This window comes from Phocoena phocoena, chromosome 3 (genome assembly GCF_963924675.1).
Source record: "Phocoena phocoena chromosome 3, mPhoPho1.1, whole genome shotgun sequence".
Taxonomy (NCBI): Eukaryota; Metazoa; Chordata; class Mammalia; order Artiodactyla; family Phocoenidae; genus Phocoena; species Phocoena phocoena.
The window spans coordinates 149,824,505-149,837,166 of record NC_089221.1 but is presented as its reverse complement, the minus strand read 5'-3'; positions in this window follow the sequence as shown (position 1 = coordinate 149,837,166).

Below are 12,662 nucleotides of genomic sequence, written 5' to 3'. Positions count from 1 at the left end.
CATGGAGCAGAGCACTGGGCAGATGACATATGTGATGGTTAATTTTATGTGTCACCTTGCAGGGTGTTTTTAAATGAGATTAACATTTAAATCAGTGAACTTTCAGTAAAACAGATCGCCCTCCATATCGTGGGTGAGCCTCATCCAATCAGTTGAAGGCCTGAATAGAACAAGAAGACAGGCCTCCAAACAAGAGGGAATTCTCCAGAAAACGGCCTTCAGACCTCATCTGCACCACTAGCTCTCCTGGCTATCCAGCCTGCCAGCCCACGCTGCAGATTTTGGACTCATCAGCCTCCATAACTGTGTGAGCCAATTCCTTGTTTCAGATAGACAGATAGATAGATAGATATAAAACATATATATATATATATATATATATATATATATATATATATATATCTACTTATTCTGATTAATACAGAATAGTATTAGTACTTCACTGGCCACTTCTTGAAAAAACAGGAGGAAAATGAATTTATGTTTTCTGTAAGAGTCAGGAAGAAATACAGTGTTTAAAGAAGGAACATGGAAAATTCAAAATGGCATTCAATGAGGCTCTTTCTTCTCATCAGATATTGGAGACACTCGAATTTTGAGAGGGGGAGATGGGTTTTTTTTTAAATGTATTTTAAAAATTTATTAAATTTATTTATTTTTGGCTGCACTGGGTCTTCGTTGCAGTGCATGGGCTTCTCTTGTTGCAGAGCATGGGCTCCTCTTGTTGCAGAGCATGGACTCTAGGCCCGCGGGCTTCAGTAGTTGCGGCACACAGGCTCAGCAGTTGTGGCTCACGGGCTCTGGAGCGCAGGCTCAGTAGTTGTGGCACATGGGTTTAGTTGCTCTGTGGCATGTGGGATCTTCCCAGACCAGGGCTCGAACCTGTGTCCCCTGCACCGGCAGGTGGATTCTTAACCACCATGCGACCAGGGAAACCCCGGAGATGGCTTTAAATAAGACCCAAGTTGAGTACGGGGTGGGCCAGGATGGGGTGGGCCAGGCTGGGCTGTTGGGGTGGGGGAGAAGTAGGGCTGACCCTCAGAGCAGTGCTAGATGGGACCAGTTGGAATTGGCCACAGATGGCGGGGAAGGTGGGAGATGAAAGCCGAGTTGGGGAGCCCTGGGGAATGTGAACGGGAGTTGCCCAGGGTTGGTGGCCATCCCGGCCCATAATGATGTATTCTTACCGGGACCCTGCTTGATTGTACTTGGTAGTCGGCCACCCACAGGCAAACAGGCTGGACACCTGAGGGACAGGAACCTGAAATAAAGGTATCCTTTGGGAAGCTCAGAGAGTAGATGAGTTTCCCAAGGAGAAGACAGAGGCCTGCAATGGATCCCCGCAGGGAACCAGCCCTGGGAAGCAGAGACAAGGAGCCAGCCGGAGCCGTTCCTAGAGCACACGCCCTAGTTGGCCCTGCATACGGGGCAGATCGCTCTGGCTTTTTCCTCCTCTAAAAGCGACCATCGCTGGGCACTCCCTGTGAGCCAAGGGCTTTTCTACGTGCTTTATGCGCAGTCATCCCTCCTCAAACAACCCTCAGGGGTGGCACTAGGATTATTATCCCTATTTTGCAGATGAGGAAACTCAGGCTCAGAGACCTACCGAAAGGCTCACAGCTCTTAAGTGCTGGAGCTGAGTTTCAGATCCAGGCCGCTGGACACAGCGCCCGTTCAGCTCTGCTTGGCCACCCTATGATGTTCTGCCACCAGACTCTCGGCTCCTCGAGGGCAGGAGGGGCCCTCACTGATAATCTAGCCCTGTGGGAGTAACAGATGCTCTGCAGAGAATTCAAACAGTGCACCGGGAGACAGAGTAGGACTCGGCCCCTGCTCTGGGCCGAGTGCATCTTCTCATAGCACCAAGGCTCTCAGGGGCTGAGCAGTCTACGCCAGGAACAGCAATCAGAGTGATTTGACAGCTGAGAGGCAGAGAGCGCCGCAGTGGCTACTCTAGGCTGGATCTACCCAGAGCCAGACACTGGGCTGTGAATGTTGAACCCAGCACTTACTAACTTCAGGGGCTTTGGGCAAGTTACTTAACCTCTCCTGGCTCAGTGACCTCAAATAGAAGGCAGATAATGAAAATACCACAGTGTTAGCTAATATAGGTAAAGCCTGGCACATGGTGAGTGCTGAGTAGACGTCACTCGTTTTCAGATGAAGTGCTGAGGTCTAGAAATGAAAGACAACAGCTGCCACTTAACAGGCATCTGAGATGTTCCAGGTCCCTTCTCTGCATTATATTCATGGACCCTCACCACCTGCCTGGGAGGCGGGGATCATTATTCCTCTGTGCCTGACCCATGAGGGAGATAAGGGAGAGAGAGGGTAAGGGAGTGTCCCAGATTACATGAATGTAACGAATGGCCAAGGCAAGACTTCACGTTTTCCTCACTTGAAATGCCACGCCCTCTCCCACCCTTGGTGTGTCATGGAATGTTGAAGGGGAGCACAGACCTGCTCCCCAGATTGAAGAGAACTCAAACAAGGGCAGAGTAAGAGGAGGAGGAGAGGGGATGGAAGAGGAGAGCAGGGCAGTGTCATCTCATTGGTTGGATGGACCCTGGGAGAGGCGCTATCTATCTGCACCATCACTCTGCACCGTTATTATCCCCACTTCCCAGATGAGGAAGGTGAGGCTCAGTCAAGGGAAGGGCCCATCCAAGGTCACACGGCCAGTAAGCACCGAGTCAGGGTTAGAACCACTGAACATCAAGCCCTCCTGCCTCTGCTCAGGGCACCCTGGAGAGAGGAGTGGGAGGCAGACAGGGATCAGGCAGGGAGGTTACAATCTTACTTCCACAGATGTCCAGAGAAATGCTTGGGGCCTGGAGCATTCAGGGGAGCAGGAGGCTGCTAAATGGATTTCTGAATCCCACGGGATTATGAGCAGGGTTAGTTCCCTCCCAGGAGAGAAAGGGTATGGGGGACAGATCCAGGCTTCAGTAAGCACACGGGTCTGTAGAGAGCGCCTCCCTCTGCATGTTTCCATTCCAGTTCCAACCACACAGTCTGCTTTCTCTCTGTCTCCCCGCTGGAATGCCAGCTCCTAGAAGAGAGGAACTGGGTCTTTCCATCTCTGGCCCCTGGCAATTCACACAACTGGCTTGCAGTATTTGGACTCACATTGAATCCTCTGCTCCAAACACCTGTCCCATCACTTACTATCCCCATTCCCTTTGTTTTTCCTCAAAGAACGTATCCCTACTTGACACCAGATTTTTATTCATCTATTGGTTTGTTGTCTATCTCCATCACATATGCTAGGCTGTGATGATGAGAGACAGTCTGTTTTTTACGTGGCTGTGAGCAACTAGTAGAATTTCTGGCACACGGAGGCACTCCATAAATACTTGTCAGTTAATTGAATGAATAGTAGGTACTCAGTATGATATTTTAAAATCAGTCACTGGGCAGTGGTATCGTATGCTGGGCAGTTATGTGTTTTATTGCATCTAATCCTCACATGCAGCTTTTGAGAAAGAATTACCTATCTTTTAAAGATCAGATGAGAGAGAAGTGACTTGCCCGGGATCACACATCTAGATGGTGGCATTGGTGAGATTCAAGCCTGGTTCTACCTGACTTCAAAGCTATGCCTGTTCCACGTCTCCCTGCTGCCTCTAACTGGATGGGGAAATCAGGAAAGCACAGTGCTTGCTTTGCCAGGAGAATGTGTGGCCTCGTTTTCTGGTTAAGGATACATAGCTCACCAGATTTGTGATCTGGTCACCAGAGGATAAGGACCATCCAGGTTGAACTAAAGAAAGCATCCAGCTGCCCCTGTTCAGTGAGCATCGATAAGCTGTGAATGACATAACTGAGCTCATCCAGAAGGCCTCACGACAGCCCCACTGCGTTCATTTCCTGGTTTTATAGGGGTTCAGAGAGGTGAAGTAACTTGCCCAAAGCCACACAGCCAGCTCCTGGGAAAGCTGAGTGGAGATTTGATCCCAGCCTCGTTTGACTTCAAAGCCTGTGTTTTTCCCAAGCTGTTTCTCTTTATGTTTTATGCATGCACTGGCAGGTCCTGGAGCCAAATTGCAAAGCCATCCCATAGGCATCTGTTCTTACCCTATTCCCATAGGATTTCAAATCCTTGGCAGCTGATTTCAACTTCAGTGTGAGTTTAATAGGGGTTTCAATAGGAGCCCCTGGAGACTGAAACACCTTTGGGGTCCAGTCGAATAAACCTCTGAAGAAAATTCAAGCATTTGGGCAGAGGACCGGGTGTAATCAATAACCATGATCCTACCTGCCTGGCTGCCACTCCCCTTTCCCGGGAATAACTCTGTCCCCACTCCAACCACTGAACCTCTCTCAAGAGAGGCCATGTCGCATATGACCCTGCTCCCCAACCTCTGTTTTTTGATCCAAACTGAGCCAATCAAACTGAGCCTCTTACCTCAAGCAGTTTTGATTGGCTGAACCCAGACCAATCAGAGACCTTCCCTTTCTGAAGGTCTTTCTGAAAGGGAACTGAGGGAAGAGGTGAGTCCTTCTCCAGGTGACAGGATGTGCAAAATGTTCGACTCAACAGTCAAGAGGTAGCAAATTCTCGGAGAGACATTTGAGAGTTGAGACAGCCTGCTTTGTGTCCCCGAGGACACGTGATGCTGGGGGGTGGAGAGGGGCGGCTTTCTGCAGACGCCCTGTTCAGTGCCACAGCCTGCTTCCCCTAGGGATTTCTCCACGGAAACGCTGCCCACACAGGGGCCAGCCTCACTTTGGCCCCAGAATCCCCTCCAAAGGTTTGACTCCTCATCCCTTCTCTGGCCTGAGCCTCGCCCAGCTGGGCCTGGAAGGGCAAACCCCAGAATTCCTGGCTGAGCCCAGAGCCTCTCTGCTGTCATCTGAAATTCACCCACAGAGATCTCCCTCCCACTTCGGCTCCCTTTACTCCAGGAGGCGGGGGGTGTACATGCACGGGGCGCACAGCCGCACCACACACACATGTACATGCACACACACAGATGCACGCCCACTCACCCTCTCACAGCACGCTCCCGTTTATAGATACAAATTTGCACTTCGCAGAGTACTTCGTGCCCTTCAATACAGCCCTCTCACTTCCACGCATGCGCACGTGGGCACAGGAACATCCGCAAATGCCCCCGACATCCAACACACACACACACACACACTCACGTTCACACCACACCCCCACGATCCTCTTCCTTGGGACAATGCAGACTTTCCCCGGGAAGGCCTTGTACCCCAGCATGTGCAAAGAGGGCAGGAGGAAATTAGCAAGTAGATGGTGGGCTGGGGCAGGGGAGGAGGAACACGTGGCAGGAACAGAAATGGACTTTACTCCCAGCAGTCCATAAAAAGGTAGTTTTACTAATATCTTGTTTCATCCCGTGACCCACACCATGAGGAAGGCACCATTTGGACCCTCGCCTCACAGACGAGACAGCGGGCCTTAGAGAGGGTAAGTGACTCACCTGTGGGCACACAACCACCAAGTCACAAGCTGGGTTCTGGCCCAGGCGGTTTGGTTCCAGACCTGGACTACCAGAGCCAGTGCTGTGCTCACTTAACCTGTGTCTGAGCCAGGTCAAGTTCACTGCCCTATTCGGGACTGAGGTTGCCCTTTTGCTAAATGAAGTTAAAGGAGGTGTTCTCTCCTTCCCTCCCCACCATGGGATGGAGAGTGTGTGATTTCATAGTTATCACTTGGCAGGTGTGAGAAACTTGACGCCTGTCAAAGCATTTCCAAATAGCCTACCTGATTGGATTCACACAACCTAGACAGGAACCTGGAGGCTCAGGAAGGCGAATAGGTGGCTAAGTCGTGTCCCGGGCTAGTGGCGGGGCCAACCCGAAGCACCTGGCGGGTTGCCTGAGTGGCCCAGACTTCTTCCCGCCTCTTCCATCCAGGGACGGGTGGGATTTGCTCCCCCAGAGAAGTAACCATCCCTGCTACCTCTAGTTTCTCCCTCCTTTCTTTCACTCAACGATCATTGAATGAATATTCAACACCTATTACACACCAGGTATTGCACCGGCCACGAGGGCTAGAGGCCACCCCTGCCCCACGAGCTTGCATTCCACAAGAGAAGCAGATGAATCCTGCCTGTGTGTCGTCGGGGGAGCTGAGGGTGGAAGTGTAGGGACCCTTAGGGGCACATGGATGGAGCCCCTCGGGGTCCAGGAAGGCTTCCCTGAAGAGGAATGATGCCTTCCTGGAGAACAGTGGATTTGAAGGAATGAATGAAGTGACAGTGGAGGAGAGGGGTCTGTGCTGAGGCCCAGAGGTCAGGAAGCCCCCGTACCCACCCACCAGTCAGCTCTGGGGACCCAACCCTGCACAGCCAGTGCCTCCGAGGCCATCGACTCTTGTCAGAAGGGCGCTCCTTCCGGTGTCACCCAAAGGCCGGCTGCTGCAGGGCCCCGGGGACTCCCCAGCTTTCCCCGTGCCTCGCCTGCCTCCCTCCATCTCCAGGGAAGCAGGATTCATCCCACGCCTGATTTATTAGCCTCGTCCTGGAATCATCCCAGATGCTGACATTGGTCTCATTTTCTGACCTGCCTGAGGGCCAGGGAAGGAAATTCATTAGTCCGGGAGAGCTGGCCGCCAGGCCCATCTGTCCCCCTCTTCTCCCTCCCTTCTCCCCTTCCCCCGCCCTCCCCTTCTATCCTCTCCACCTGCAAAGGGAGGAGTTCTGTGCCTGCCACTCCACCCAGGATCACCAAGGCAGTGACACCACTGAGCTGTCGGTTCCCCAGGGGAGGATCCTGACCAAGGAAAGACGGAAGAGAGTTCCTCAGAAGCTCCTTGAAGCTGCCCTCCAGCACTGCCTTCCCAGGCTCCCTGAGCATCCTGCCCTGACTGAGGAGACTAAGCATTTTCCATCTGGGGGTGTGGAAACCTCTCTCCCAGTAACTGAAGGCAGGTACACCAGACCTGCCTGTTTTCATGCAAAAGGTGTCTTTCTGAGCAAGTCGTAAGGAAATCAGATCTCTTGACACAGACTGTTGCTTTTAAAGCTGAAGGCAAGAGGGGACTTGCAGGGCATTCGCATCCCGACACGGGGCAAGCAAGATGATTTGAAGGAGTATTGGGATTCGTGCCTTTTATTTTAATATGTATTAAATAAATTTAAAATATATATACATGTATAAGTAGCACATCTAATCTTTGATTACATAAGATATAATTGCTTTGAATAAATAAAATTTAGGTATTTACATTTTTAAAAGCAGGTCAGTGTTTTTAAATGCTAAGTAAGTAACAGTTATAGGATGTGTACAGATTTGGCAAAAACATCAGAGTTTAGCACACGTTGCTTGAAATGAACGAGGCAGTGAATGCACTGCCAAGGTTAAACTTCTTGAGGTGAAACAAACCTTGATTAAGCCAGCCTATTCCATGGAGGGAAATTGCAACCCTAGTTTACCTGCTGCCCAGCACCCACTCTCCCCAGCCCACAGAGGGAAAGCACTCCAGCCAGAGTTTGCCTGTGTACAGTGACCCTAGAGCTTTAAGCAAACACAGCCTCAGGTCTCGGGAAATGTTCAACCTCGGTGACTGGCTGGCAGCGCAAGGCTATAGAACCTCTGTTCCTGACATCTGGCTCCATGGGGGCAAGCAGGAAGCAGGGAGGGAGAGTCTGGGTCCCATGATGTTCCTGCCCATGGTTACCTCTTCTGACCTAAGGAGAGGTAAGATGCTGAGACCCTCGGAGGCTGCAATGAACAAATGAAGAGCAGTGTTTGCATCTTCATCTGTGTTGATAACATCCTGGAGTCTCTCTCTCTCTCTCTCTCTCTCCCTCACACACACACACACACACACACACACAGACACTGCCCACAGTCACCACCATCTACATGCACACACAAACACACAGCCTACATAGTCACTGGTACGCGTTTACAGGCAAACACACCGTATACTCAAACACAGATATGTAGCTACAGACACGTCCCCCACAAACATCTGTGTACATAAAAACACACCAACACACCTTCATGTGTGCACACACATGTACACAGACTCATTTCACACACACATAGGCACAACCATGCCCACAGTCACCTACATATACACGTACACATGGACACAGCACTAACACAGTCAGAAGTAAGCAAGCCCGCAGACACGTCCGCTTGGATATTCAAACACAGGCAAACAGAAAGAAACGCACCACGTACAGAAAGAAAGGCACCACATACGCAAAGAAAGATGCCTCGGCACAAAGACACATAGCACAATCTCAAACTTATACTCACATCCACAGATCCACCATGACACATACAAATCAATACATACAAATCAATACACATACAGGTGAACTCACACACATGCACACACACGCACACAAGCAGAGGATGTGAATATATACTCCCAGCTATAGTACAGAACAGCCCACCTTTAGCTTGGGAATGTCACATCAGACATAATAGGATCTGCTGCCCACGTGCCCCCTTGGCTGCCAGCTTCCCAGTTCACAGATGATGCCCTGGAGCTGGGCCTGAGCCACGTGTCTGGGTGCAAGGAGGAAAGTACCCCCCCATCCCCACAAGGAGCTCAGGGGCTGAGGAAATCAGAAGGAGACCGCTCCACTGTCCCAGAGGTACATGGGAGGGACCGAGATCACACCAGGCCCTCACCCCACACAAGTCTTTGGCACATGGTTTGTATTAGACACTCCAACTGCTGCTACAGCACGAAGCCACCTGACCCTGGCACTCAGTCACAAGGACAGGAAAACAGGGGGAACCAGAGACCATTTGGAATAGTAGAGTCAAGCAGACCAGAGTTCAAATCCTTCCGTTGCCACCCCAAAGCTGTGGACCTTGAGCAGGTAACTTCACCTCTCTGAGCCTCAGTTTCCTCATCTGAAAAATGGGTGTGATGTTAATCCTAGCTCAAAGAATAGTGTGAGAACTAAATTAGATGGTGCAACTAGCACAACCCTCATCACACAGTAAGCACACCGTAAATCAGGAGTTCTCAGCCTTGGTGCTATTGACATCTGGGGCCAGATAATTCATTGTTGTGTATGTGTGGTTGGGGGCTGTCCAGCACAGTATAGGATGTGTAGCAGCACCCCTGGCCTCAACCCACTAGATACCAATAGCATCCCCCCTTCCAAGGTTGTGACAACAAAATATGTCTCCAGACAATGCCAAATGTCCCCTGGCGGGGGCAAAATCTCCCCCCGTTGAGAATCACTGCTGTGAATGTTGACCGTTATTATTATTTTTGTTGCTGTGATTGTCATCATCACCATTAGGATGACATTAGCTACAAGACAGTCGAACAGAAAGGGGACCATGGAGAACATGCCCTTATTCCGATAGCCACTTCCCTCCTCTCTCTCCTCCTCCCCTTGCCCTTTCTCTGTGTTTGCTCCTGAAGCCGCCTCTCCTGACCAGACCTGGCTTAGCTGAGTAGCTGAAGAGAGTGTGGTCGAGGCACCTGCAGGAGAATCGGGCTGGAATCTCTTTCCCTAAATAAGCACACTGGCCAGGAGCAACTATGTGCCTGGAAACCAGGCTTCCAAGGAAGAAGTTCAGCATGTATCCAACTTTGGGGTAACCTCGGGTGGGGTGGGAGCAGGGGGCCAGGACTGGGGAAGACAGAAGTGAAGAAAGTCACCTGGGAAAGCAAAGGGGCAGGACAAATGAATTCTTGGAAAGTAACCTTGCCATATCTATTAAAATACAGAATACGCATATCTTTGGGCCAAGTAATCCTTTACATGGGAATCTATCCAACATAACAAACACAAATGGACAAGATTTATAAGTATCACATGTTTATTGCAGCAGTGTTTGTAGTGGCAAAGATCTGGGAACAATCCTTGCATGTCCATCAACTGGGGACCGGTTGAGTAAATTATGGGTCACCCACACAATGGAATATTAATGCAATTTAAAAAAGAAATTAGCTATATAGCCAATAATCTGGATCGATGTCTCTGGACACAGTTAAATGAGAAAAACAATGTATAGAATAATGTCAGTAACAGAATCCCACTTTTTGGTAAAAGCAACTGAAAGCCCTATTTTGGTATGTGTCTCAGCGTTGACGACTACTAACATTAGCTGCTGGGCAAGAAAGGTGGAACAAAATGAATATGGAGAGATTACTTTTTGTATATATGTGTATATATAGATTATGTGGATCATTGAGTGTTTTCACTCATAGTGATGAGAGAACCCTACTTTGTTCATTTCTGCAGAAGAATTTAGTAAGGAATGTTGTTAAATGAAAAGAACTCAGTACTGAACCAGTCTCCAAAGCTGAGGTTTTAAAGTATGGCAAGTGACTCATTCATTCATTAATTCATTCAACAAATACTTCCTAAGCGGGCATTGCTGTAGGCACGGTGGACACAACAGGAAATGAGATGCATCCCTGTCTCCTGGAGCTCACATCCAGGGGGAGAAGCAGACAACAAACAGATGAACACCGGTGTATAAAGCATTGCATTGTGTGGTCATGTTTGCGTGAAAAATAGAGCGGGGCAGGGAACAGAGAGTGATGGGCGGTGGCCTGTCTTCTAGATGGGGTGACCAGAGAAGGTCCCTGGGCACAGACCCAAAGGGCCTGAGGGGGCAAGGGGCCAAGGGGAAACCCGGGCAAGAGTGTTCCAGCAGAGGACCCATGAGGGCAAATCCCCGAGTGACACGCTTGGTGAGTTCAAACACAGAAGGAGGTTAGTGCAGGAGATGGTGGCACGCGGGCACAGGAAGGACTTTGAACTTTAATGCAGATGAGCTGGGCGCCTTTGAAAGGTTTTGGGCAGAGGAACACAATGGTCTTATTTCCCCCGGGGCCAGACTGGCTGAGGAGTCTCAAATTTGTTCTAGAAAAGCAGGCTCCACTGTTTCTGGACTTCTTCAAGACTGCCATCAGTCCAGGCCCTACACTGGAGGGTCCGAGTAGAGGTCCAGCCAAGGTTCTGGTGGGCTCAGGCAGAAACTATAGGTGCTGCACGATGCCCCGATCATTCTTACAAACTAAGCTTGAAAGGAGATGCCCTTGATGTGAAGCGATGGGCATTCCCATCCGTCACTGGTGGGAGAATCCTCGCAGAATGATCCTTCTGGAAGCAGTTTGGCATTCCCCAGTTCAGCTGAACACACGTGTACCCAGGGATCCACAACTGCACTCCTATCTGTGAGCCCTCCAGGAACTCTTGCACACAAGAGCCGGGAGGTGCACCCTCTTGTGCTCAGCAATACCATTCACGATCGCAAAGACAGGAACAGCCCAAATGTCCACAGAGAGGGGGACACGTGAAGAAACGAGGCGATATTCCTCCAATAGAACACAACACAGCAGTGAAGACAAATCAACTATTGCGTGCGTGGGCTTGGGGGCTCCCAAACCCTAATGTGCGTGAAAGAAGCAAGTCACAGGCCACATACGTACGATTTCATCTATGCAAAGTTCCCGTGCAGCCAAAACTAGCTATCCATTGTTTAGGAATCCATAAACAGGGCACACAAATATAAAGAAAAGCAAGGGGGCTTCCCTGGTGGCGCAGTGGTTGAGAGTCCGCCTGCCGATGCAGGGGACACGGGTTCGTGCCCCGGTCCGGGAAGATCCCACGTGCCGCGGAGCGGCTGGGCCCGTGAGCCATGGCCGCTGAGCCTGTGCGTCCGGAGGCTGTGCTCCGCAGCGGGAGAGGCCACAGCAGTGAGAGGCCCGTGTACCGCAAAAAACAAAACAAACAAAAAAAAGAAAAGCAAGGGAGGGAGTAATACAACATTCAAAACAAGGTGGCATAGACTTTGTAATTTTCTTTAAAAACTGAAAATAGTTGATACTTCACTGTATAGCTCACTTAAAAAGAAGCCAAAATTTATGAACATCTCGACTTATTTTGTTGTTGAAGTAGAGGTGGCAGGTAAAATTGTCACTAGACTAAATTCACCCCTCTCTTCTCCCTCTTCCGTAGGTTTCCAGCAAAAGAGTGCTCCACATAGGTTGGTTGTATTGTTTAAGCCTTGAAATAAGCTACACGATTATACCCATTTCAGAGGTAAGCAGAGTGGGGCTCAAAGAGGTACAGTCACCTACCCAAGGTTACCTGGGATTCAAATCCAGGTCAGTGTGACTCCAAAGCCAGAAAGAACTCAAAGCATTGGGAGAACTGAAAATAGGCCAGGGTGGCTGGAGAGTAGTGCGTCAGGGCCAGAGGATGGAGGGATTTGTAGGTCATGGAGAAAAGCCTGGGTTTTATTAATGGTGCCCTGGGGAGCCACCAACGGGTTTCAGGGCAGAAGAGTGAAAAAGGCCAGATCTGCATTTTATAAAAATTTCTCCAGCTGCTGGGTTAAGAGTAGATTGGGAAGGAGTAAGAATGACCCTGGAGACCGGCAGGGAGGCTGTGGAGTCACGTGTAGACGGAGGGGAGCTAACGGGTTCTTGAGACGTTTCAGGGAGGGTCACAGAATCTGGCAATGGATTGAATTGGGGGCTTGAGAGGAAAGAAGAGGCCAAGGATCGTCCGAGTTTTGATTTCAACCACTGAGTGGAAAGTGGTGACATTTGAATTAACTGAAGAGAAAGCAATTTGGGGGGGAAGCACTTTAATTAAATAGGACTTCTGGTTTCCGTCCCGGTCCCCACACTAGAGTAAAGGGACAAGGCTGAGCTGCCTGAAGAGTCACCACCAACCCCTAGCAGAGGCCAT